The sequence below is a fragment of the Dermacentor albipictus genome, unplaced genomic scaffold (assembly GCF_038994185.2).
Source record: "Dermacentor albipictus isolate Rhodes 1998 colony unplaced genomic scaffold, USDA_Dalb.pri_finalv2 scaffold_44, whole genome shotgun sequence".
In the NCBI taxonomy this organism is placed as follows: Eukaryota; Metazoa; Arthropoda; class Arachnida; order Ixodida; family Ixodidae; genus Dermacentor; species Dermacentor albipictus.
The window spans coordinates 543245-550019 of NW_027225598.1; positions in this window are offsets into that span (position 1 = coordinate 543245).

Consider the following 6775-nt stretch of genomic DNA (forward strand, 5'->3'; position numbering starts at 1 on the left):
GGAAAGCCATACTGAAACCCTCGGGGAAAATAAACTGTTGTTCCATTGACTTTTTGAACAAAACGCCGTTTTATGCATTGAAGCTGAAAATTTACTATAGGTACACCAATACATTTCGTCGCAATCATTGTGAACGCATAACTCGGATCTATTGGCCTTCTCAGAACTTGTTTTATGTGGATATAACTTTAGAAGTCACCAGCTACAATTCGTGGGTTGCGATATGTGCCGTAGTGTAAGGTTGCTTTAATTTTAATTAAGGAGGACTTCCTAATTAGTCAAATGTTCATGTAAATTTTTTTAGCAAATAGTGTCTCCCCATGGAGTAATCTAGCCCTGGAACTAGAAGGGGGCTATATGGCACGGGTTATATTATTAAATTTTTGTTGAATTACACAATAAAACACCTCACATACATACATACATACATACATACATACGTACATACATACATACATACGTACATACATACATACATACATACATACATACATACATACATACATACATACATACATACATACATACATACATACATACATACATACATACATACATACATACATACATACATACATAACTGGTCGACAACAGCAGCAGCCTATATTTACGTCCACTGCAGGACGAAGGCCTCTCCCTGCGATCTCCAATGACCCCTGTATTGCGCTAGCTAATTTCAACGCGCTGTACATTACCTCATTTCACCAGCCCTCCCCGCTCCTCATTTTCTGGAGTCCTCAACTGCATTTCCTTTCCCTTGGCACCTATTCTGTAACTCTAACGGTCCACAGGCTATCAACACTGCGCATTACATGGCCTGCCCACCTCCATTTTTTTTCTCTTAACATGAACTAGAATATCGGCTATGCCTGCTTGCTCTCATACACACCGCTCTCTCTGCCTGTCTGCTAACGTCACGCCCAATATTTTTCGTTCTACCGCCATTTACGCGGTTCTTAACGTGTTCTCAAACTGCTTTGTTAACCTCTAATTGTTGTCCCATATATTAGCACTAATGGCAGTGGAAAGTAGCCAATCAGGGTTTGGTAATGCCTGCCGTATGCACTGCGACCCCTTTTTATGCTTCTGTAAATTGACTTCTCACGATGAGGGTCGATGAGGGACCTAGATAAACATTCCCCTGCACAGACTCCAGATGCTGGTGGGAGATCATCATCATCATCATCAGCCTGGTTACACCCACCGCAGGACAAAGGCCATACTTCTCCAACTACCCCGGTCATTTACTAATTGTGGCCGTGTTGTTCCTGCAAACTTCTTAATCTAATCCGCCCACCTACGCTTCCCTTCCCTTAGAATCCAGTCCGTAACCCTTAATGACCATCGGTTATCTTCCCTCCTCAATACATGTCCTGCCCATGCCCATTTCTTTTTCTTGATTTCAACTAAGATGTCAATAATTCGCGTTTGTTCCCTCACCCAATCTGCTCTTTTCTTATTCCTTAACGTTACACCCATCATTATTCTTTCCATAGCTCGCTGCGTCGTCCGCAATTTCAATAGAACCCTTTTCGTATGCCTCCAGGTTTCTGCCCCATATGTGAGTACTGGTAACACACAGCTGTTATACACTTTCCTTTTGAGGGATAGTGGCAACCTGCTGTTCATGATCTGAGAATGCCTGCCAAACGCATCCCAGCCCATTCTTATTCTTCTGGTTATTTCAGTCTCATGATCCGGATCTGTGGTCACTACCTGCCCTAAGTAGATGTATTCTCTTACCTCTTTCACTGACTCGCTACCTATCGTAAACTGCTGTTCTCTTCCGAGACTGTTAAACAGTACTTTAGTTTTCCGCAGATTAATTTTCAGACCCACCCTTCTGCTTTGCCTCTCCAGGTCAGTGAGCATGCATTGCAATTGGTCTCCTGAGTTAATAAGCAAGGCAATATCATCAGCGAATCGCAAGTTGCTAAGGTATTCTCCATCAACTTTTATCCCCCATTCTTCCCACTCCAGGTCTCTGAATACCTCCTGTAAACATGCGGTGAATAACCTTGGAGAGATCGTATCTCCCTGTCTGACGCCTTTCTTTATTGGGATTTTGTTGCTTTCTTTGTGGAGGACTACGGTGGCTGTCGAGCCGCTGTAGATATCTTTCAGTATTTTTACATATGGCTCATCTACACCCTCATTCCGTAATGCCTCCATGACTGCTGAGGTTTCGACTGAACCAAACGCTTTCTCGTAATCAATGAAAGCTATATATAAGGGTTGCTTATATTCTGCACATTTTTCTATCACCTGATTGATAGTGTGAATATGGTCTATTGCTGAGTAGCCTTTACGGAATCCTGCCTGGTCCTTCGGTTGACAGAAGTCTAAGGTGCTCCTGATTCTATTTGAGATTACCTTAGTAAGTACTTTGTAGGCAACGGACAGTAAGCTGATCGGTCTATAATTTTTCAAGTGTGGCGTCCCCTTTCTTATGGATTAGGATTATGATAGCGTTCTTCCAAGATTCCGGTACGCTCGAGGTTATGAGGCATTCCGTATACAGGGTGGCCAGTTTCTCTAGAACAATCTGACCACCATCCTTCAACAAATCTGCTGTTAGCTAATTCTCCCCAGCTGCCTTCCTCCTTTGCATAGCTCCTAAGGCTTTCTTTACTTCTTCTGGCGTTACCTGCGGGATTTCGAATTCCTCTAGGCTGTTCTCTCTTCCATGATCGTCGTGGGTGCCACTGGTAATATATAAATCTCTGTAGAACTCCTCAGCCACTTTAACTATCTCATCCATATTAGTAACGATATTGTCGGCTTTGTCTCTCAACGCACACATCTGATTCTTGCCTATTCCTAGTTTCTTCTTCACTGTTTTTAGGCTTCCTCCGTTCCTGAGAGCCTGTTCAATTCTATCCATATTATAGTTCCTGATGTCCGCTGTCTTACGCTTGTTGATTAACTTAGAAAGTTCTGCCAGTTCTATTCTACCTGTAGGGTTAGAGGCTTTCATACATTGGCGTTTCTTGATCAGATCTTTTGTCTCCTGCGATAGCTTACCGGTTTCCTGTCCAACTGCGTTACCACCGACTTCTATTGCGCACTCCTTAATGATGCCCATGAGATTGTCGTTCATTGCTTCAACACTAAGGTCCTCTTCCTGAGTTAAAGCCGAATACCTGTTCTGTAGCTTGATCCGGAATTCCTCTAGTTTCCATCTTACCGCTAACTCATTGATTGGCTTCTTGTGTACCATTTTCTTTCGTTCTCTCCTCGAATCTAGGCTAATTCGAGTTCTTACCATCCTATGGTCACTGCAGCGTACCTTGCCGAGCACGTCTACATCTTGTATGATGCCAGGGTTCGCGCAGAGTATGAAGTCGAATTCATTTCTAGTCTCACCATTCGGGCTCCTCCACGTCCACTTTTGACTAACCCGCTTGCGGAAAAAGGTATTCATTATCCGCATATTATTCTGTTCTGCAAACTCTACTAATAACTCTCCTCTGCTATTCCTAGAGCCTATGCCATATTCCCCCACTGACTTGTCTCCAGCCTGCTTCTTGCCTACCCTGGCATTGAAGTCGCCCATCAGTATAGTGTATTTTGTTTTGACTTTACCCATCGCCGATTCCACGTCTTCATAAAAGCTTTCGACTTCCTGGTCATCATGACTGCATGTAGGGGCATAGACTTGTACCACCTTCAATTTGTACCTCTTATTAAATTTCACAACAAGACCTGCCACCCTCTCATTAATGCTATAGAATTCCTGTATGTTACCAGCTATTTCCTTATTAATCAGGAATCCGACTCCTAGTTCTCGTCTCTCCGCTAAGCCCCGGTCGCACAGTACGTGCCCGCTTTTTAGCACTGTATAGGCTTCTTGTGTCCTCCTAACCTCACTGAGCCCTATTATATCCCATTTACTACCCTCTAATTCCTCCAATAACACTGCTAGACTCGGCTCACTAGATAACGTTCTAACGTTAAACGTTGCCAGGTTCAGATTCCAATGGCGGCCTGTCCGGAGCCAGGTATTCTTAGCACCCTCTGCAGCCTCACATATCTGACCGCCGCCGTGGTCAGTTGCTTCGCGGCTGCTGGGGACTGAGGGCCGGGGTTTGATTGTTGTGTTCATATGGGAGGTTGTGGCCAAGTACTGCACCAGGGTGGCCAATCCTGCTCTGGTGAGAGAGTGCGTTACCGGTTCTGGTCGCCGGGATCAGGCCGCACTCCAGGCCTGTTTGTGCAATTTACGCAACACACGGTTTTCTTTTTGTATTTTCCGGTGGAGAATTGCGCGGCGCCGGGATTTGAACCACGGTCCTCTTGCACGGAAGACGGATACTCTACCGTCCCCGCAGTAGTTAAATTAAAAATTAAATTAGTGGGTTTTACGTGACAAAACCACTTTCTGAATATGAGGCACGCCGTAGTGGGGGACTCCGGAAATTTCGACCACCTGGCGTTCTTTAACGTGCACCTAATTCTAAGTACACGGGTGTTTTCGCATTTTGCCCCCATCGAAATGCGGCCGCCATGGCCGGGATCCGATCCCGCGCCCTCGTGCTCAGCAGTCTAACACCATAGCCACTGAGCAACCACGGCGGGTCCCGCGGGAGTTGTACGCCTCATTTAACCTACAGTGGTGCCCTATTTGATCAGTCAAGGTTGACCAATCTGAGCTCGGTTATACCGCACGGATGGCACTCGGCTAGAGAACCTGGTATTTATGACTTGCACATGTGTCGCCACACGTAATTGAGGATGTATATAATTTTTTTAGGAGGGTTCCCGTACAGTCATTAAACAAAGGAAAAGACATTAAAAAGAAGGGAAAAAAAAGAAAAAAGGGGGAAAAAAGGAACATGACAGGTCATCTGAACTCATGACCCTTGGATGTTGCCCGGAAAGATAGCTCAGTCGGTTGGTTCGTCAGGCCCCAGGTTACTTTCAAGCGCCATAGCTCCTGCTCCGAGCCTCATACTTACGTGGAAAGGGACTGATTTCTTGGGAAAATTGGGGGGGGGGAGAAAGATGAGGGGGGGAAATATACGCTCACCGAGAGGGCATCGTCAGCACGAGACCAGCACCAGGCACCTTACTGAGATGTGGGGAGCTTCGCGGCCGGAACGAAGCCTCCCTTCTCCGCCGGCCAAGCGGGGAAAATGCGCTTTCCGATCGCTCAAGGTTGCGCGGACATAGTAGTATAGCTCTAGCGTCTAGGATTAAATACCAGAGGATTACAAGAAAAAAAATCCACGTGCTGATAAAATTGCCTAAAACAGGCCTGGAGTGCGGCCTGATCCCCGGTGACCACAACCGGTAACGCACTCCGCTTCCTCACCAGAGCACGAGTGGCCATCCTGGTGCAGTACTTGGCCACAACCTCCCATATGAATACAACAATCAAACTGGAGATGACGAACTCTCATTCCCTTGCTGGGCTATTGCACCTTCAACCACACTATACCTTAACGGTTAAGTCATTCAGTAATTTGCTGTCATTCTTCCCCAGTGTTGCTGAACAGGACAAAGTCATCTGCAAAACACACATTACTCATATATTCGCCGTTGATCCTCACTCCTAAGCCTTCCAAGTATGAAAGCTTGAATAATTCGTGTAAGGATCCAGTGCATAGAATTGGAGAGATTGTGTCTCCTTGCTTGATCCCTTTCTTGATAGGTAATTTTCTACTTCTATGGTGCAGATGCAAGGTAGCTGTGGATTCTTTGCAGATATTTCCCAAGATATTCAAGTATGCCGCCTGTATTTCTTGGTTATGCAGTGCCTCCAGGACTGCTGGTATCTCTAGTGAATCAAACGTCTTTTGACAATCTATGAAAGCCATATAGAGAGGTTGAGTGTATTCCGCAGATTCGTCATTTACCTGACTGTTGACACAGATGCAATCCATTGCAGAATATTCCTTCCTGGAGCCTGCCTGATTAAACTGCTGCCCTGATTCTCTTGGAAATTATCATAGTGAATATTTTGGGCAATACTGAAAGCAAGTTTTTGGGCCTAAACTTCTTCAGTTCTTTAATGCCTCCCTGCTGACAGATTAGTATAATTTTGGTTTTCTGGCACACTTGAAGTCGTAAGACACTGCGTGTAAGGAGGTGCAAACCACTCAAGCACGATATATCCTGCTGTTTGGCTAAATCTATGGTTTTTCCATCTTCTCCTGCCGCTTTTACTTGCGTCATGTCTTGTAAGGCCCTTCTAACTACATTGCTAGTCATGGAAGGATCCTCTGCATCCTGTTCATCACAACTTCCAATGAAGGTAGTGCGTCTTCTATTGCAGAGGTCCGTATAGAATCATTCTGCTGCTCCTACTATATCATCGAAATTCCTGCTGACATTACCCTGCTTACCTTGCAGTGCATACATGTTGCCTTATGCTGTGCCAAGTTTTATTGTCACTGGATCAGGTTGTGGCCATTCTACAGCGTATCTGTGGCTAGGACACAGGAATTTCTTCGTGGCATAACGTCGACCGAAAACAAGTGGCAGTGCAGGGTAGAGCAGCGGCTCATACCACCGTAAGGCAGAGGCTGCAAGCAGTGACTCATCAATGGCTCTTACCCTCGTAAGCAAGCAGAAATGCAGCGGCTCACAATCCCGTAAGGCAGAGGCTACAAGCACTCAGCAAAGTGAAGCGAACAGTGCATACATTCTGTGAAATCACGCATACAACATACAAACCAGTGTAAATTTAAATAAAGAATAAGCTCAGAACAAGCATCCAAACCACATAATTGATGATAAGGCGCTCCTGATAACAATGCGAAGCACGTATCGC